Source organism: Capricornis sumatraensis, chromosome 5, assembly GCF_032405125.1.
Source record: "Capricornis sumatraensis isolate serow.1 chromosome 5, serow.2, whole genome shotgun sequence".
NCBI lineage: Eukaryota > Metazoa > Chordata > Mammalia > Artiodactyla > Bovidae > Capricornis > Capricornis sumatraensis.
In genome coordinates, this window is record NC_091073.1 from 77,589,938 (window position 1) to 77,612,636 (window position 22,699).

Sequence of the window (22,699 nt, forward strand, 5' to 3'; positions counted from 1 at the left end):
GGCGTGCTGTGGTTCATGGGGTCGCAAAGAGTTGAACCTGCCTGAGCTACTGAACTGAAATAAACTGATGGTTAACACATCAGCAAAAGAACAATCATTTCAGAATCCTAGAAAGCCTTGATGAGAATACAAAAGATAACAGATATTACAATGTGAAGTATTTAAGTTTGGAATGTTCCTTGGTGAGAGATAATTTGGCATCTGCAGAAGCAGCCTTGATCATGAGTTCTTTATAGGTTGGGCATAATCAATAATTAAAATACATTTCTCCTGGGAACATAGAATTCTTGATTGCATATGGCCTGTGGACATGGTTCACATGTAAGAGCCCTATTTGAAGTTCACTCAGAGCTTTTACTATATTCTTATCTTTTAGCTGTGATGTGACTGTACTTGGAGAGAGCTATGATGTGACTATACTTGGAAAGAGCGCAGGATTAGGAGTCTCTACAAGCACAACTTTGAATGACTTTGATCTTTTTCTCCTAGCCATTGATGGCCATATCAGCAAATTCCCCAATTTTCTGTTATAGCTTGCTCTGGACCCTTTGAAAATAATGTGATACCTGGGTATCACTCTACTGTGAAAATATGTCATTATCTGATGATTAAATGTGGTAAAATGCCATGACAGTTTCTTTATTTGGTAAGGAGTTTTGAATGGCATATGTCTCTCTAAATTGATCTTTGCGACTGTATTCCTAATTAGCAAACTGGGTATTAGCATCATTTTATAAAATGCATACCTTTCTTTTAAAACCGCACATTCTCTGTGTTGCCCTAATTGGAGTCTATTTGTGTTATGAAATGATGTAGTATATACCTCAAGAAGATATAACAAATTAGTCCTTTATTGCTTCAACATTTGTTTGGACAAATCTATCACAAATCTAAATGCCACCCCCCACCAAAAAAAAAAAAAAAGTGAAACTCGGAAAAATTGCCCACTGACATACATAAATTTACCAGAAACACCGAAGACATCTTGCCACAAAAAGAAAATGAACATTAGAGTTGCTTGTTAGGTTGCATCAAAAATTGTGTAGGAGACAGGCTCTTCTTACCATAGCATATTTGACCGGGAACAATTGGCCAGAATGAACTAAAAAGATTATATGATGTGGATGCAAGAGTTGTTAACTTTATTTTTTTTTAATTTTTAAAAATTTATTTATTTATTTTAATTGGAGGCTAATTACTTTATTGCTTATGTCTCCTAGACCTAGTCTTAGCCCTGCCATGTCTTCTCCTGGCTGCCTAGAGGCATGCTGTGCCATCCTCCTGGAGGGGCCTTGAGCAGTTTACTTGCAGTCATCTTGTCTAAAACTATATGCAAGCAGTGGACAACCTATTGATTGATTCATTCATACATTCACTTATTCATTCATTTATCCATTTCTAACAACTGAAGCGCTAGAAATAAAATCTGTAATTTCATTTTGAAATGAGTTCAAGACACTGAATTTAAATTTCACTTAATTTTAAATATTCAGGTTCATTAAAGGTATAAGGGCAAGTGATCAGCAGCAGGCCTTCTACACGACTCTTTGAAAACCTCTCATCCTTTCAGCACTAATAAGAGTGTGGGCTTTAGAAACAGCAGCAGGAAAACAAGCCCAAATGGTTAGAAACAAAGATTAGAATCTCACAAATGCTTGGATTGACCCCATGACATTTCTAACTGTTCTATTTATTGTGCTATATGTTAGCCAGTTTATTTGAGCGGGCTTATTAGTAACAGACTCATGCACGATCACATTGAGTGTATGAAGCTATTAGCGTTGCCAGATAATTTACATGCAGCAAATGCAGCAGGAGGTTCTCATACACTGCTGTCTACTTTTAATTGGAATTTTGTATTGAAAGTTCCTCTACGAAGGAAATATTTAGCTTCAATTGGACAGACAAAAGAAAACCAGTCTAATGCCATTTTTATCCTTATGCTTGATTCAACTCATATTTATTTATTTACTCGACAAATATTGATATAAAACTTAAAATCTTCTGTGTGTATATATATATATATATAGTTCACATAAACTTAATATGTTTAAATTTATATGTATAAATATAAATTTAACTTTATATGTGTACATATATATACATACAAATAAACAATATGAAGGAAGGATTGTAAAAGAGTGTCTGTGGCTGCATATTTTTAAGTAAATGATATTGAGAAATTTTGTTCTAGAGAAATTCAAAATAAAATTTCACATCATACCGTACTTTAATTTCCAGATGGAGAACTAAAGAAAAATTTTAAATCATAGAATACTGCAGAAAATATAGAAGTGTAAAGTGAGTTTGACAACATACATTTTTAAAAAATTTGGTAAATTACAAATATAATACATGATAGTTATGAACAAATGATGTAACTAGAGAAATATTTTAATAAATATGTGAAGAGCTAATCTCAATATATATATCTCTTACAAATGAATAAGTAATGATGAAGGACTTAAATATATGAATTTAAAAGGAATGAAAATGGTCAGGAAATCAAGTTATTCAATATCATTTATAATCAAAGAAATATGTTGTGGGGTATTATCACTCTTCCCCCATATTTGTAAACATTTGAAATGTACACAAATAATATTGAATTTTGCTTTCTTCCCATTCTCAGCTAACATTTATACATACTAAATATTTGCTAGGCATTTTCCTAAGCACTTTGCATATATTCACTCAATGTAATTTTCATGATACACTTATGAGTTTGCTACCATTATTCTCTTCTTTTTATAACTAAAAAAGTCAAAGCATTAAGATATTATGTAAGTCTCCCAAAGTCACAAAGCTAAGTGGTGACCTGAGACTAGACTGTGGATGTTCTGGCTTTGACTTTGACCTGTCAGCCGCTCCAACTACTTTGCCTCTCAATTCCCAGTTAAGGTCAAGGTGAGATTGTGCCTGTCAAAGTGTATATTGATGGATCACTTCTAGAAACCAGTTAGTATGGAAGCACACATACATCCACGCACATATTAGTTTCCAAGAACCTTAAGTACATAACACGAAGGGAAACCTAATAATAGGCTATGAAATCAGGGCATACAATTTTCTGTATAGTATGACACACACATGGAGATGTTTTTAGCCATGGATAAATATGGCTGATTTTTTTAAAAAGCATTCTTATCTATTTTAAAAATTTCCTAAAATGATTTGCATAACCTTTTAGTTCTAAATATCAGTAAAACCCTATTCAAATGTTAAAATAAAAAATAGTAACACATAGGCTCCTTAAACCTTAGAGGGGTTACAAGTTACACTCACTGACTACAAAAAAAAAGGGTTATCTCATAAATATTTATCCTTTGTTTACTTGCCCACTGAAGTAGGCTAAAAAAAAAAAAAAAAACCTAAGCCAGTATCATTTGCATTTGACTCACTAATTCAACAAATGCTGACTGTGGGCATACTATATGCCAGGCATTCTTCTAGGGATATTGCAGCAAACAAAATATCACAAATTTCTGCACTTGTGGAATTTTTGTTCTGGCAAGGTGAGACAAAGAATAAACAACCATATACATGATAAACAAAGAAGAAAGCAATAATAAAACTAGAGATTTATGGGGGATGCTATTTTTAGAGGATAGTTAGAAAAAGACATCCACATTTAGTGACATTTATGCAAAGACAAAAAGATATACGAGAAGAAGTTATTTAAGGAAGAACAGTCCATGCAGAAAGAACAGCAAACATGAAACCCTAGGGTGGAAGTGTGCTTAGTTTGCTGGGGAATGGTAAGGAGGTGATACGGTCCACGTAAAGTTGGAATGGGGAATGGAGAGGAAGTTGGAGACAAATGTACTCTATGTAGGGCTTTATAGGGCATTGTTAGAACTTTGCATTATACTTCCAATGAGTGTAGGTTTTGACCAGTTGAGTTAAAAGTTCTGACTTAACTTCAGAAGGCTCGTTCTGAATGTTGGGTGGAAAATAGATGCTAGGACACCAAAGATGGAGGCAAGAGACCAGTGAGAAGATTGTTACCATAATCCACATGTGAGATTATTGAAACTCAAGCTAGGTTCCTATATAGCCATGGAGAATGTGAGAAAAAATCCAATTTGGTATAGGTTGAGAAGGTAGACCCATTAAGATTCTCTAATGGATTGGAAATTAGGTATAAAGAGAGAAGTTTAAAAAAATGAGTCTAGGGTGAGAGAGAAAGAACGACGTTAATGTCACTTAAATTATAACAACATTTTTTATTTTTCTACATCAGAGTCCTACACACTTTTTGTGTTGTCTAATTCTGAGGTGACATGGGAGAGTGCCTCCCCTTTGTGATTTCCTAGCACCCCAAGTTACCTTTTTGACCAATCCATGAGCCTCTTGGGGAAGGATATTGTTTAACTGTTATTTCTATCTTCAGTACCTAGTACAATATCTGGCATGCAGTAAATAGTACATGTAAGATTTGTTGAATGAATATGCTATTTGCTGAAGTAAGTAAGTAAAGTCACTCAGTCGTGTCTGACTCTTTGTGACCCTGTGGATGGTAGCCTACTAGGCTCCTTTGTCCATGGGATTTTCCAGGCAAGCGTACTGGAATGGGTTGCCATTTACTTCTCCAAGGGATCTTCCCAACCCAGGGATCGAACCCAGGTCTCCAGCACTGCAGGTAGACAGTTTACCGTCTGAGCCACTTGGTAAGTGCTTAAATGAGTGGTTAATTAGATGAATAAATGATACTTGGATTTTCCGTGTAATTCACTATGACATTTTATTCTGTTTTCCAGGGTAGGCTCAAATTAATAATTGTATTTATGTGTTTGATAAGATTTCTTTCATTCTAGGCAGTCTTGAGTTTAAGTTTGTTTACCTAAATTACAAGCCCCTTCCCTGGTGGCTTAGAGGGTAAAGTGTCTGCCTGCAATGCAGGAGACCCGGGTTCAATCCCTGGGTTGGGAAGATCCCCTGGAGAAGGAAATGGCAACCCACTCCAGTATGCTTGCCTGGAAAATCCCATGTAGCCCTTGTAGGCTACAGTCCATGGGGTCACAAATAGTCAGACACAACTGAGTGACGACACGTGACAACACAAGCAACATGTAATTATTAAACTGGTCTCCAGATCCTCTGGCAAAGATCCCAGCATCACCAGCTGAGTCCAGATCAAAATACTAATTCACTTTAGAGGGGCATGGAGCCTGTTCTGTGGGGATGACTAAGATGTTATATATCCTGGGACCTCCCTGGTGATCCAGTGGTTAAAACTCTGTGCCTCCACTGTAGGGGAAAGTGAAGTTGCTCAGTCATGTCCAACTCTTTGCCACCCCAAGGACTGTAGCCTACCAGGTTCCACCGTCCATGAGATTTTCTAGGCAAGAATACTGGAGTGGGTTGCAATTTCCTTCTCCAGGAGATCTTCTCCACCCAGGGATTGAACCCGGGTCTCCACATTGTAGGCAAACGCTTTACCGTCTGAGCCACCAGGGAAGTCCCTATAAAACCTCTCAATTCTTCCTTTATAGAAAATTTTCTATTTCTTCATTTTCATGTATTTAGGCAGTTATAACCTAAACTCACATTTCTATGTTTTATTCCTAACTGATGTTAGCTGTGATATCAGTCCTTCTTCCTAATTTTCCCTTCATATTACTTTATGATTATTTTTTCCCCCATAAACCTCAGGATTCATTACATCATTCCTCTTAGAAAGAACTTAAGATCTTCCGTCAAGGGATACTGCCCATGTTCCTCAGCCTGATTTCTAGGCGTCTTCAATTCTGGCCAGTATTTATAGCATGGTTCCCTATGCAAGACATTTCTCCATATTACCTTGCCTTTCTTCTCCAACTGTATTCCTCAAATTCTCCTGTTATAGGTAGAGTCCTCTTTGTTGTTTACCTTCTCTGCACTACAACTGTATTATATCATTTCTGTCTTTTATTTGACATCTTTTCCTGATGAGCAAACCTTTGAACTCCTTTTCATCAATCTGAAAGCTGCATAACCTTTCAGACTGTGCTCTACCAGCTATTTCAGCTTATTCCTGCCTCAGCTCTCCTAAACACATGATGTACTGCAGGCATTTCAAACCTTTAAAACTTTTATGATATTGTAAAGTTCCTACATTTTTCATATGAGTTTTTTATTTCCAATTAGATTGTAAGTGCCTTGAAGGCAGAGGATACATATCTTCTTTATTTTCTATTCACAAGTTTTTGTTGGGACCTCAGCAGCAGCACGTGGTTTAACATACTATGAACTGTTAATAAATGTATATTTCCTTGATTTAAGAAGTATAATAGTAGATGTTAAACAGCTTTTATATAAAATTCTTAGTGACACTCAGGAGCAAGTTTGTATATTATAGGGTTGGTGATTAGCAGCCATTACCCAAGCATCACCTTGTGACCACAAGATTTATTTTTATTGAGCTTCTTGTCAAAGAGTCAGTCTTAGTCTGTGACCTCCCATGTCATGAACCAAGCTTTATAAATTATATGAAAATCCAATAATGATACCCATTGTCCATTTATAAATTTTAGTATGATGATTTGCAGAGTCAGTATAGACTGGTAATGGCAGAACAGAGATTTTAGACTCAGACTGAAAGTAAAATCGAAGATACATGTTTATTTACTCTAAGAACAGGTGATATTGTTTCTCTAGTCCATTGTTATCTTCTCTGTACCATAGTACAGATGATAATACTTGCTACTTTATAGGATTGTAATGAGACATGCATTTAAGGCATGTGAAACAATGCTTGACATTTGGGAGTCATCAATAAATTTTAGGAATTATTATATATGTCACTGTTATCATCTTTAATTTTGTTATTAAGGTACAACAAGGCCTAATTTAGTCAGACTATATTATAATGATGCAAATCACATTAAAAATAATTGTCAACTCATAAGCTAAGAGAATAAGAATTGAGAATGGTGGACCTCCAAAAATGTAATTATGAAAAAGCTTTAATTTGTCCTATTCCTTTGTAGTTTAGTTCAGTTTAGTCGCTCAGTTGTGTCCGACTCTTTGTAACCCCATGAATCGCAGCACCAGGCCTCCCTGTCCATCACCAACTGCTGGAGTTCACTCAAGCTCACGTCCATGGAGTTGGTGTTGCCATCCAGCCATCTCATCCTCTGTCATCCCTTCTCCTCCTGCCCCCAATCCTTCCCAGCATCAGAGTCTTTTCCAACGAGTCAACTCTTCGAATGAGGTGGCCAAAGTATTGGAGTTTCAGCTTTAGCATCATTCCTTCAAAGAATACCCAGGGCTGATCTCCTTCAGAATGGACTGGTTGGATCTCCTTGAAGTCCAAGGGACTGTCAAGAGTCTTCTCCAACACCACAGTTCAAAAGCATCAATTTTTGGCACTCAGCTTTCTTCACAGTCACACTCTCACATCCATACATGACCACTGGAAAAACCATAGCCTTGACTAGATGGACTTTGTTGGCAAAGTAATATTTCTGCATTTGAATATGCTGTCTAGGTTGGTCATAACTTTCCTCCCAAGGAGTAAGAGTCTTTTAATTTCATGGCTGCAGTCACCATCTGCAGTGATTTTGGAGCCAACCTAATTTTTAAAGTTGTATGTAAAATAAGGTAGACTAGAAACCACAAGTTCATCCTGTTGGTAATAATATATTACAAAAATTGGTTAAAAATAAAGAATTAGAGAAGAGAAGTAAAAAACAAGAAAAATTAGAACAATTGAAGATCATTTAGTATAAGTAGCACTGCACATTATGAAATAAAATCTTGAGGACATCATTTCTTATATCAAAGCACTATAATTGATGTATTAAATTAGCATGAATTCTCAGAAAAGGTAAAATTATTTATGATAAACTCTGTTTAAGAAGATAAAGCAAATATAATAGATATTTCTGCCAAATAGAGTAAGAACATTTTATTGACTTGGAAAGCATTTAGCATATCCAGCTAAAACTGACATTGGGCACACAAATTTATATCACCTCCTCCTGAAATGCCACTAAAATAATAGTAATGGGATTTTAAAAATGGGTATAAAACAAGTGGAAAAAAGCTGGAAGAGGAGAGAAAAAAGTAACAGAATTTTATTAACTGGAAAGTACACAGACAAGTGGAAATGACCTAGCAGACCCAAGAAAGTTGACTTCTATTATCAGTTGTGGTAAAGACAACTGATTTGCAAATAAAATTTCTCTGAAGTGTCAGGTTTTCGTTATTTCTTAATATCAACTTGTTATCTCTAGTTGTAGAGGAAACCCTTTACTTATTTATTTTTATTGGAGTATAATTGCTGTACAATGTTCTGTTAGTTTCTGCTGTACAATGAAGTGAATTAGCTATATGTATACATAGGTTCTTTCCCTCTCGAACCTCCCTTCAACCCTTTCCTCTATCCTAACCCTCTAGGTCATCACAGAGCACCGAGATGAGTTCCCTGTGCTATTCAGCAGCTTCCCATTATCTATTAATATTTTACACACAGTAGTACAAAAAAGATCTTCATGACCAGATAATCATGATGGTGTGATCAGTCCCCTAGAATACAATGTGAAGTCAAGTGGGACTTAGGAAGCATCACTACGAACAAATCTAGTGGAAGTGATGGAATTCCAGTTGAGCTATTTCAAATCCAATAAGATGATGCTGTGAAAGTGCTACACTCAATATACTAGCAAATTTGGAAAACTCAGCAGTAGCCACAGGACTGGAAAAGGTCAGTTTTCATTCCAACCCCAAAGAAAGGCGATGCCAAAGAATGCTCAAACTACCCCACAGTTACACTCATCTCACACGTTAGTAAAGTAATGCTTAAAATTCACCAAGCCAGGCTTCAGCAATACATGAACCATGAACTTCCAGATGTTCAAGCTGGTTTTAGAAAAGGCAGAAGAACCAGAGATCAAATTGCCAACATCCACTAGATCATGGAAAAAGCAAGAGAGTTCCAGAAAAACATCTATTTCTGCTTTATTGAATATACCAAAGCCTTTGACTGTGTGGGTCACAACAAACTGTGGAAAATTCTGAACGAGATGGGAATATCAGACCACCTGAACTGCCTCTTGAGAAATCTGTATACAGGTCAGGAAAGAACAGTTAGAACTAGACTTGGAACCACAGACTGGTTACAAATAGGAAAAGGAGTACATTAAGGCTGTATATTGTCACCCTGCTTATTTAACTTCTATGCAGAGTACATCATGAGAAACACTGGGCTGGAAGAAGCACAAGCTGGAATCAAGATTGCTGGGAGAAATATCAATCACCTCAGAAATGCAGATGACACCACCCTTATGGCAGAAAGTGAAGAGAAACTAAAAAGCCTCTTGATGAAAGTGACAGAGGAGAGTGAAAAAGATGGCTTCAAGCTCAACATTCAGAAAACGAAGATCATGACATCCAGTCCCATTACTTCATGGCAAATATATGGGGAAACAGTGGAAACAGTGTCAGACTTTATTTTGGGGGGCTCCAAAATCACTGCAGATGATGACTGCAGCCATGAAATTAAAAGACGCTTACTCCTTGGAAGGAAAGTTATGACCAACCTAGATAGCATATTCAAAAGCAGAGACATTACTTTGCCAACAAAGTTCCATCTAGTCAAGGCTATGGTTCTTCCAGTGGTCATGTATGGATGTGAGAGTTGGACTGTGAAGAAAGCTTGGTGCTGAAGTATTGATGCTTTTGTACTGTGGTGCTGGAGAAGACTCTTGAGAGTCCCTTGGACTGCAAGGAGATCCAACCAGTCCATCCTAAAGGAGATCAGTCCTGGGTGTTCATTGGAAAGAATGATGTTTAGCTAAAACTCCAATTCTTTGGCCACCTCATGCGAAGAACTGACTCATTTGAAAAGACCCTGTTGTTGGCATAGATTGAAGGCAGAAGGGGATAACAGAGGATGAGATAGCACCACTGAGTCAATGGACTTGGGTTTGGGTGAACTCCGGGAGTTGGTGATGGAGAGGGAGGCCTGGTGTGCTCAGTTCATGGCATCGCAAAGATTTGGACACTACTGAGCAATTGAACTGCACCAAACACAGTAGTGCATATACGTCAGTCCTACTCTTCCAATTTATCTCATCCTCCCTTTCCCCCTCTGTGTCCATCTCCATATTTATGTCTCTTTTCCATTTGTTCAACGTTAGCCCTGGGAAGTTAACTCCTAAATTCTGGTCCACATTTGATTGTAGGCTAAGGTACCAAGTCAAAGGACAAAAAGACATGCAAAGAGAACATGAGATGGAATGATATCAGTGCAAGGTAAGTCAGATCAGAGGCCACATTTTATCCCACTTTAGCTGTAATCAGAGAAGTAGAGAGACTTTGAATTTAGACAGCAGTGGTGGCCGCCATAGATCCGTACGGTTCAGGGCTAGAAAGCTCTTACTTGAGACTGTCGCAAGTCATAATTCTTCAGAAGAGTTCTTCAGAAAGGCGAACTTGATAGATTATCTTGACTTTTTAACATAACTGAAGACACAACTGATGGGAGAGGGTAGGCTTAGAAAATGTACTTATAGATTAAATCTGTAAAAAAATAGAAAACAAAGGAAAAAATATTAACTCCAGAGAATACTATTACTGGGCATTAAATTGGAATTTTCCAAGCTAGAATACTGGAGTGGGTTGCCATTTCCTTCTTCAGGGGATCTTTCCGACTTAGGGATAGAACACATCTCTTGAATCTCTTGCATTGGCAGGAAGATTCTTTACCACTAGTACCATCTGGGAACCCAATGGATAACAGTCATAAGCATGCATGCACATGCATGCCTCAATAGTGAGTATTATATACATAGTAATAACAGTATAAATACTGAATACTGAACTAAAATTATGATATAACTACACTGAGAGTTGTAGGTAATGGGAATATTCATTTAGGGGGTCAAGAAAGAATGAGGTGCCAATAGTAGTAACTAAAATGTTAGAAGTTAGAAATAGCAATATAAATACAGCTTCCCTGGTGGCTCAGACAGTAAAGGATCTGCCTGCAATGCAGGAGACCCAGGTTCGATCCCTGGGTCAGGAAGATCCCCTGGAGAAGGAAATGGCAACTCATTCCAGTATTCTTGCCTGGAGAGTCCCACGGACAGAGGTTGCAAAGAGTCAGACATGACTTAATGACTAACACATTGGACATTGGACCCTTGAATATTTTAGTGGGGCAGTGGGGGGGGGGGCACTGAGGAGAGGTGTTAGAGGTACTTATCCTCCCCACAGTTAAAAGTCAATTATAACTCATAGTCAGTCCCCTGCAGCCTTGATTTCCCCACATCCATTCCAGATTTAACCAACTGTGGATCCTGTAAGCCCCCATTGTTTAAGGGTCAACTGTATATCATTTAGAAATATGGAATACATCAGGAAGTAATGTGAATATTTTCATTTGTCTGCATGGTCTGAACAGTGTAACAGAAGATAGAAAATTTTTTTTCCCAAACTGCTCTTCATACCCTTAAGGGTAGAAACCACTTGTCCTTCACCTTGGAACTCTCTGCTCCCGCCAAATGGCAATTAGGGCAATAAAACTTTTATCTCCCACAAAGAAAAGAATCTATATTTGAGGTAGATACCTTCCTCTCTTTCCTTAAGAAAGGTTCTTTGTCTTTGTTACTCTCTTTCCCTCTGTCTCTTGCTGGAGAGGAGGGGGAATATATGTGATATCTCCTATATAATCTCCCAATTTCATAATTTCTGGAATCAGATATACAGATACCTCCTGCCCCCAACACACACACGCACACACACACACACACGCAGCAAAGTGATATCTTCCATCATCTTGCCCTGTGGATGAAAATAGAATGTGGACAACTGAGCAAGGTATTCTGTAAGGAAATAATAGGTCTGCCTCTGGTACTAAAACCTAATGTTTACTGTTAGGATAAAATTAATTTGTATAAGTGAAAAATCTTATAAGAATCATCTAAAATAATTGAATTTGGTTATTTCAAAATTGGTTAATAGAATTGATATCAGTGATATCAAGGCTCTTTTTCTTATTACAAGCCTTTATATCTCTTTGACTCAAAACTGTGTGTGTAATTTTAATAGTGAACTTTGAGTTAAAATTTTAAATGATCACCTATAAACCTCATTATCACAAAAAAAGGGTAATTATTTGACATTGACCTTAAAATCAGCACTTGTACAATGTTTACATAGCAGTTTGGTTTTACTTTTACTGAATTGTTTTTTATATCTTACCAAGAATGAATTAACCTACTTTACACACTTGTGGTTCAACACATTAATTCAAGACATTTATGGTTAAAGGAGCTGAGCTCATACTGCAATTATTTAAGTATGGACACAAATAGCCTTCGAAGAGTGCCTTGGGATTTTTTCATTTTCACTGGGTCAAACCTTTCCTCTCCAGGACCTTTTGCTGCAGATGTAATTGTAGTTTATCAAGGCAGTTAGTTATACACAAAGGATTTCTGAGATGCCAGTTTGAGAAGGTCTGCACAGTATTTTTCTAGCTGCTATCAGCTATATAACTTGGTGACACAAAGATTTTATTCTTGCCCCACATTTTTTCTTCTTAACCTTGAATAGTACTTCTTTGTGAATTAGTTATCTCAACAGCTTTTGTTGAAAAATAGATGAAAATTGTCTAAGGAACTGTTAATACATTTTGATATTAACATGAAATCTGCTGCTTCAAAGATGGAGATTGTGAAGTAATGAGTAATGTGAATTTCCAAAATTTGCTGCCAATCTGAAGTTATTATATATACAGAACTTATTGCTCCTTGCATAAGTGCTATTTCTTTCTATAACTAAGATATTTGATAGATATTTGACTTTACTTGGGGGAGTCTTGAAGACTAAATTTTGGGGACGTTTCCTTCAGTGACATCCCATTTTCTCTGTAAAATTTAATATTGCTTTTTAAATTTATATTTCCATGTAGTAGTTGTGATTAAAAGTATTCAGAGAAAATTTTATTTTAAAATATTGTTTCATCGTTACCATGATTTATTTGTCAGGTGGAGAGTAGAGATAATAGCTAGAGGGGATAATAGAATAAAGCAATTGTTAATTTTTTTTTTTTCTTTTGGGGTAATTTTAGATTTACAGAAAAAAATTACATAGAGAGTAGAGACTTGTGTTGGCTGAAATAAAAATATACAACATAAGAACTATGAGTTTTAGTGTTATGCTGAGGACTACTCCATGAGTGACAGCCTCTCAGATAGCTCTGAGGAAATGCTCCAAAAAGGTAAAGGGAAAGGATTGAGATATATACATATATATATATATATATATATATATATTTGATTTTGGTGGAGTGCATGCAATCAAGCATATATCTCAGTAAAAGAATACTGTTAGTTACCAGCAACTCAGTTAATGATGTTAGTGCTTTTCTTATATGGGAAGATACAAGAATCCAGGTTCATAAAAAATTTTCTCCTGAAATAATTCTTATTAACTAAGGATTTGTTTTCCCATAGCACAGAATGCCTCATCCTAATCTTTCCCTGAATTCCTTTCAGGGTGTATTGTAGGTCAGTGACTGCTGCGGCTAATGACTTCATTCTTATGGAATCACATTCTTTGTTTTACAGTTGCTATAAACCCTGCATCCTGTTTCAGTTTCCCCTATTATTGGTAGCTTCCATTGCCATGTACCTTTTTCAAAACTAAGAAAATGGTACTGATACTTTGTCCTGTGCTTAGTCTCTCAGTCATGTCTGACTCTTGCAACCCCATGGACTGTAGCCAGCCAGGCTCCTCTGTCCACGGGGGGATTCTTCAGGGAAGAATACTGGAGGGGGTTGCCATGCGCTCCTCCAGGGTATCTTCTGAACCCAGGGATCAAACCCATGTTTCCCACATTGCAGGTGAATTCTTTACTATCTGAACCACCAGGGAAGCCCAAGAATACTGGAGTGGGTAACCTATCCCTTCTCCAGGGGATCTTCCTGACCCAGGAATCTAACAAGGGTCTCCTTCATTACAGGTGGATTATTTACCAGCTGAGCTACCAGGGAAGCCCACTAATATTTTACTATTAATGAAATACTTCATTTTATTAGGATTTTACCATTTTTTTCCATTATATGTTTTTTTCCCTCCCAGAAAGCAATCCAGTCTAACATATGCCATTTAGTAATCTTGTCTCCTTAGTTTCCTCTGGTGTTTAATGGTTTCTCAGTCTTTGCTGTATTTGGTGGCCTTGACAGTTTTAAAGAGCGCCAGTCAAGTATTTCGTAGAGTTTCCATCAGTTTGGTTTTGTCTGATATATCATTTCCCATGATTAGACGGAGTTATGTACTGTCAGAAAGAATGCTATAGAGATGATATGCATTTTTCATCCTTTTGTATTAGCGGTACATGATATCCACATGGCATCATTGGTCCTGTTTCTTAGGTAGATAGACTTTGCTAGGTTTTTGTGCTATACAGTTACTAGTCTTCCCTTTCCAGTTTCTATTATTTAGAAATGAGTCAGTAAGTGCAGCCCATACTCAATGGAAGTACAGGTATGAAAATTAAACTCCTCCTCTATTTATGACAACTTTGTCTCTTTTCTTTTTATTTATTTATTCAATAAATTTATTTATTTAATAAATACAGACTCATGTATGTTTATTTTACAATTTAGGTTATAATCCAATACTACATTTCCCCCTAACTTTGGCCATTAAGAGCTCTTTCAAGATTTGCTCAGTGTCTTCTTAATATGGCCAAATGGAGTTACTTTTTAAGCACTTTCTTACTTTGTGATACTTCTAGACATACTAGGCCCTTGTTATATTTTTACTGTTCAGCTCTACCCTCAGGCAAGAAGCCCTGGTTTCTTGAAATGGAGAATGGTACTAGAAACCAAAATCTGAGCATTGGATATAAAATGACTGTTTTAAAATAATATGGACAATAAGTACATTTAGTTAAGAGAGAAAAGTTGCAGTGGAGGAGACTAAAATAATAAAAGAAAATGGTACAACTGAAGATATAAACAATAGGTAATAGGAATTAATAGATAGCAAAAATAGTTGGGGAGACATTAAGTAAAAGGCATCCCTCATGTTTCTGATATTTAAGGGAAGAATGAGCGAGTCAGACATAGCTTGAAATGGAATTGATGGCAAGAAAGAAGACACATATGAAGTTTCCTTATATTTATTTTATTAATTCATTTCATTTCATTTTATTTTGGAAATTATGTTCTATCCAAAACCACTGATATTGAATATGGGATTGACTGCTTGACTTGATCAGAAAGGATTTTGAACAGTTGATGGAATGATTATGTTACGTAACAGGGGTTGTGTCCATTTGAAGTTAGAAAAGCTAGCAGTCAAATTAGTTTTTTGTTTCTCCAAGAATACTCTGTAGGATGCGAGAAAAAGAAGGAAAAAGGTGAATTTAATGGTGTGATTTTGGTAATGATAGATGATAAGTATTTGTAAACATAATGAAGTGTTTTTCAAAACAGAATTTTTAAACCCTCTCACTTTTACATTTTCAGGAAATTTGCATGCTGGTTTACAACCTCTTGGTAGCTTGAAATCCATCCACCCTTGTGGGAGTGTTTATATCATAGTCATTGGAAAAAAACAAATCAGGCCTTTATTCCCCCAGAGATGGTTGTTGAACACATACCACTGCTTTTTCTCCTCTCACCCTACTTTTGAAAAGGTTATCTGTATCTTTTGCTCAATTTTGCCAACCTGAAGAAACCACCAAGGAAGAGTAATGGTATTTCCATGAAACAAATAGGCAATTTGCAACTTAATATCACTCTGGGGAGAGGGGAGGTGGTAGATGGACTTGTTTATAAATCAGTTGTACTTAGAGGGTCAGATGAAATAAGCCTTTGCGGGAGAAGGGAAAACTCAAGGATCTGGGGAGATTGTACCACTTCTCTAGTCCCAGGTTCAATGATCACAGTCCTGAACTGATCTGAGGTGAAGATAAAAACTGAGGCTCAACATCCATGAAAAAGCAGAAGTTTTCCTTTAGGGTAAAATCATATCAGTAATCGACAATGAATTGAAGCGTGTTAATAATTAACTAAAAACAGGAGCTTTTGTGGTGATAGTTATGTCTTGACTGTATTGGTGGCAACATGATTTTATTGTCACTGTTCAGTCACTAAGTTGTGTCTGACTCTTTATGACCCCATGGACTGTAGCACACGAGACTTCCCTGTCCTTCCCTGTCTCTTGGTGTTTGCTCAAACACATATCCATTGAGTCCGTGATGCTAAATGACCACCTTATCCCCTGTTACCTCCTTCTCTTCCTGCCCTCAACCTTTCCCAGCATCAGGGTATTTTCCAGTGATTCAGTTTTTCACATCAGATGGCCCAAGTATTGGAACTTCAGCTTCAGCATCAGTCTTTCCAAAGAATATTCAGTGTTGATTTCCTTTAGGATTGACTGATTTGCTCTCCTTGCATTCCAGGGGACTCTTAAGAGTCTCCACCAGCACCACAATTTGAGAGCATCAATTTTTTAGTGTTCGGCCTTCTTAATGGTCCAACTCTCACATCTGTACAGGACCACTGGAAAAACCATAGCCTTGACTGTGAAGAAAGCTGAGCACCAAAGAATTGATGCTTTTGAACTGTAGTGTTGGAGAAGACACTTGAGAGTCCCTTGGACTGCACAGAGATCCAACCAGTCCATTCTAAAGGAGATCAGTCCTGACTGTTCATTGGAAGGACTGATGCTGAAGCTGAAACTCCAATACTTTGGCCACCTCATGCGAAGAGTTGACTCGTTGGAAAAGACTCTGATGCTGGGTGGGATTGAGGGCAGGAGGAGAAGGGGACGACAGAGGATGAGATGGCTGGATGGCATCATCGACTCGATGGACATGAGTTTCAGTGAACTCCAGAAGTTGGTGATGGACAGGGAGGCCTGGCGTGCTGCAATTCGTGGGGTCACAAAGAGTCGGACACGACTGAGCGAGTGAACTGAACTGAACTGAACTGAACTGACTATACAGACCTTTGTCGGCAAATTGATGTCTCTAGTTTTTAATATGCTGTCTAGGTTTGTCATAACTTTCCTTCCAAGGAGCAAGCCTCTTTTAATTTCATGGCTACAGTCACAATCCTCAGTGATTTTGGAGCTCAAGAAAATAAAATCTGTCACTGTTTCTAATTTTTTCCCATCTATTTGCTATGAAGTGATGGGACAGGATGCCATGATTTTAGTTTTTTGAATGTTGAGTTTTAAGCCAGCTTTTTCACTCTCTTCTTTCACCCTCACCAAGAGGCTCTTTACTTCCTCTTGACTTTCTGCCATCAGAGTGGTTATCATCTACATATCTGAGGCTGTTGATATTTCTCCTGGTAATCTTGACTTCAAATTGTGATTCATTCAGCCTGGCATTTTGCATGATATACTTTGCATATAAGTTATGATAAGCAAGATGATGATATACAGCCTTGTTCTATACCTTTCCCAATTTGAAGCCAGTCAATTGTTCCATGTCCAAGTCTAACTGTTGCTTCTTGACCTGCATAGAGGTTTCTCAGGAGGAAGGTAAAGTGATCCGATATTCCCATCTCCTTAAGAATTTTCCAGCTTGTTGTGATTCACAAGGTTATTCCATTATCTTGATTGTGTTTGTGGCAACATGACTACAGCTGTCCAAATTCATATAACTGTCCAGCTAACAAGGTGAATTTTACTATATGTGATTTTTATCTTGAACCTATTTGGAAATAATAAAACATGGGCAAAGGTATACTACTAGGTGATAGCAGATTGAAAGAAAGCAGAGCTCATAATCATACCTCTCAAGGCAGAAATCAGATTAAAAATCAAAGAGATAAATAAGCATATTTAACAATCTTAAAGGCTATATATCACAAACTGCTTAAGAGAGGAATACTTATGTGTAAACTAACACAGAAATAGTTCTCATAAAGCATAAAATCAAAAAATTCAAAGGAAAATACACAGGAATACAACTTACAAACAAAAGAATAATGACACCCCTCGCCCTGAAAATAAAACTCAAATAGAATATTTTACCAGAAAACAACAACAAAATGTTAAGAAATGGTTGGGTGAAAATTGAAGAGTAAAATTTTAAAATTCTTTCAAACTAATAATACAGTATGATACATAAAAAGTCTGTGGGGTAGCAGTGGAACAACCACCAAAAAAAAAAAAACAAAACTTTATATACTTATAAAAATATATAAGTAAAAGAATCTCCCTCAAGAGAATTAAACACAGTGCAATAAGCTAAGGAAAAAGTAAACCTAAAGAAAGTAGAAAGAATTAATAAAGATAAAAGTTAATGAGTTGGAAAACAAAAAAACAATAGAATCAATGAATAAACGTAAAAGCTGGTTTCTTTCAGAAAAGGTATACAAAACAGATAAACCCCTAGCTAGTTTATCAAAAGAAAAATTGCAACCAAAGTAAGGTAAGCATTAAAATTCATATTGTGGTAAAATCTTCAGGAAAAAATAACTATTTCTACAAACACACAAACAATTTCAAGGAGAAAAAACAAACAAGGGGTAGTTAGATGGTTAAGAAGAACCTTTTAACCATTTAAACCAAAGAACTTCATTTGATATCTACCTTAAGCAAGCAGCCAACCAACCAACCAACCAAACAACAAACAAAACCGGGAAAAAAATGAGAAAAGTGGGACATTTGTGCAAACACTAAATAAATAAATTATTTTTAGGTATGATGATAGCATTTAAAATTATATTTCAAGATGAGTCATTGTTTTCTGAGTTCAACACTGAAATATTTATAAGAGATGACGTGATGATCCCACATTGTGGAGAGAAGAGGGAGAGGCAAGCGAAATTGCAGATGAAACAGGAATTCCTGAGTTGATAAAATTGTTGACAGTAGGTGAGGGCTACATGTAGGTTCAATACATCAGTCTCTCTACTTTTGTATAATGTATGCTTACTGATTTCCATAATAAGTTGACAATTGTGTGGAATTTAAGACTTCACAAGTTTAAGCAAGCTACAAAGATGAGGCAGAATTAGCATGTCCACACATTTGGGAAGCAGAAAATACAGATTTGTCCATAACTAGTCTCACACTCTAAAAGGTGAGCTGACCATACTCAATAACATAGATAAATCTCATAAGCCTAATATTGAGCAAAATAAATTGTACTGTGACTCCAAATAAATTTTACTGTGACTCCATTTATATTTCAAAACAGGCAAAGTGAAGCTGTGGTTTAAAAGTTTGTTCCGTTCTGTTTAGTCACTAAGTCATGTCTGACACTACTGTGACCCCGTAGACTGTGGTCCGCCAGGCTCCTCAGTCCATGGGATTTCTCAGACAAGAATCCTGGAGTGGGTTGCCATTTCCTTTTCCAGGGGATCTTCCCCACCAGGAATTGGACCCTCATTTCCTGCATTGGCAGGTGAATTCTTTACCACTGAGCCACCCAGGAAATAGAGTGATTGTTCTTTTGGGAGCAGTGACCAGATCGTTAGTTCACAGGGGCTGCTGAGGCACTGGTGATTTTGCCTGTCTTGCTATTGTACAGGCAGGTTAAATCTGTGGCAATGCATTGAGTTATATTTTAGTGATTTGTATATGTCTCTGTATACATGTTACGCTTCAATAAAAAGAAGATGGGCAGAGGTGAGAACAGGTGTTCTAAATTTTCTCATAGCCTCCCTTGGCATTGATATTATCTAATCATAATTCTGGGGTTCCCTGGTAGCTCAGCTGGTAAAGAATCTGCCTGCAATGCAGGAGACCCTGGTTTGATTCCTGGGTTGGGAAGATCTCCTGGAGAAGGGATAGGCTACCCACTCCAATATTCTTGGGCTTCCCTGGTGGCTCAGACAGTAAAATCTGCCCACAATGCGGGAGACCTGGGTTTGATCCCTGGGTTGGGAAGATCCTGGGGAGGAGGGCATGACAACACACTCCAGTATTCTTGCCTGGAGAATCTCTATGGACAGAGGAGCCTGGCAGGCTACAATCCAAGAGGTTGCAAAAAGTCAGACACGACTGAGCAGCTAAGCACAAGCACAATCATAATTCCATTACTTCACATGAAACGGATTAAGCAGTCCCACTCTGCTCTTTAATAACACTATTTAAAAGCAACCAAGCACTGTTTTTGACAAATTGCTTCTAATTGTAATTTTGTGAACTTATTGAAATAGCTTAAATTTTATTTTTTTTCTGAGAAATGTATCCTGTCAAAATGGTACATATACTTGAGAGAATAAAAAACACAGTGAATTGGTTATTTCCATCTTCCAACTTACAGAAAAACAGTGAATGAATTTTTGGGTATAAAGGGGACTTAAAACCAAGAAAGGAAGCTGACTAATAATTGTGTTGCACCGGAGATACGATATAGAGGGGGGAAAAACAGTGTGGCACAAAATTCCTATCCTCAACAGAATATCAGTAATCAAGATATCTGTAATTAGATAATAAAGAGGAGCTTAAAATATTCTATTTAGACAGCAAAATCTTGATATCAAATAACTAAGGTCAATAGAGTTTTATAAGAGACTATTATAAAACAGAGCTTCCCTTGTGGCTCAGCTGGTAAAGAAGCCACCTACAACGTGGGAGACATGGGTTAGATCCCTGGGTTGGGAAGATACCCTGGAGAAAGGAAAGGCTACCCACTCCAGTGTTCTGGCCTAGAGAATTTCCAAACAGAAAGTCTTTTAAAAAAATAGTCCCTCTTGAAAAAACAAAAATAAAATATTCAGACCAAATTAGATTTGTACCTCCTCCAAACTCTAAGTCTTATAAAGAAAGCCCGATTTGCAACCAGGCAGATTTGCAACCACGCAGCACTATGAAAACCTACTGATTTATTATAATTAGAAACTTTCTCTCCATGAAATGATGATAGTGATTGCAAACTTGAGAAGTAAAAGATACAAGGAATATTATCAGTATTAACAGAAAAGGTCATTTACCCAGGTTCAGTCATTCAAGAAATCTGTGAGTGAATCAGACTTCCCAGAGTTTCCAGTATATTTTCAGATTCAGCACTGCTCAACTAAAATGTTATTTTCACTTGTTGATATCTAATTAATTTCTGTTATATAATGGAAAGGTTTTACAATTTATTAAAAATCAAAGCCAATTAGCTTATTAAAGCTTTCAAAAATAGATCTAAAAGACATAGATTTGTTATTATTTTTTGCCCTTTAACCTAGAAACTTGTTTGATCACCCTATGAGATGGTGATACTTTTCCTATAACTGAACACTTTCCTGTTTGTTTATATTTTTTTATAAACTCGATTTGATTCCTTTCTTTCTCCAGTAGTATGTCTGTCATTGCTATTACTTCTTCAATGAGGAGAAGCAATTTGATTGAACACTTGTTTTTCATCTTTTCCCTGATTTGGCAGCTTGCAATACCACAGGGAACTCTCTCTTAATATTTTTCCTATGTCTGTCATCTTCCGTATTTATGACTGAAGCTGAAAATCACAAGCGATTTTATGTTCTTCCATACTGCTGACTATCCACCTTTGTTCTAAACAATGACATCCCTGTTGTCCCACATTTCACTTCAAAGACTTTGCAGAACCAGGGAAGTATGAGAGAAGTGACTTCAGAAGGGTAAGGAACAATATTTGTTGAGTTTCTGTGAGTCTGAGGCTGTGATGAGCATCTTAAATCCCGTATCTCACTTCATCCTCATGGCCTCATTATTTCACAGAAGGCATCACTTTGTGTCAGAGAGATTAAGTAAGCCATCCAAGAGCAAACTCAAGCTTATCTCACTCCATAGCTCAGAGGTATAAGGATTTCGATGAGAAAATGCAAGAAAATTCTAGGCACTCTTCTAAATTATTTCTAAGCTTGGTCAACCCAGCCTTTCCTATCCTAGGGTCGTTGTCCTCTCTTGCTTTGGGGGAGGGTTGAGGGTGGCAGGCACTGTTTTTGTAGATTGATCAAATCTACTTGAGGAGTTATAAAATAATGAAGTTACTAATGACTAAGTAGTGAGGGAAGAGAGTCTTTGTGAATGCCCCTTCTTCAGAAATATGGTCTAGCCACACTGAGTTCCCCCTTCCTGACCATCTTTAGCAACTATTACCTGATCTAAAAATCTTAGCACTAGTCTAGTTTGGATGTATATTTTTGTCTTGTCCCACTGGGGGAAAAAGTCAGTTATTTAAAGGCAGTCTTCTTGATAATGTTTTTCTTTAGTATTCCCAAGTTCCCAAGAAAGAGGAATAACTGAATACAATTAAGCTTTTAAATCTAAATTGGCCCAAGTCTCAACCTCTGTCTTTTCTGATTTTCACTGGTTCCACATTCTGTGTTGTAGACTGCAGCAACATTTTATAGCGCTGTTCCTTTCTGTCTTGATGTTATTTTAGAAGCAATTGTAATGTTTGCAGGATAAGGCACCACTCTCCTGCAACTTTTGGAATAGACATACACAATTCCAAATGAAGCATTTTAAAATTAAAACGTTTGACTTGCCAGGGAAAGTGTGTGTATGTGTGTGTGTGTAATAGTGTATTTATGGACTCTGTGTATGTATACATGAAATACATATATATGACGCGAAAGTGAGGTGAAAGTGTTACTCAGTGGTATCTGACTCTTTGCCACCCCATGGACTGTAGCCTGCCAGGTTCTGTCCTTGGGATTTTCTAGGCAAGAATACTGGAGTGGGTTGCCATTCCCTTATCCAGGGAACCTTGCCAGTCCAGGATTTGGACCCACGTGTCCCACATTGCAGGCAGATTCTTTAA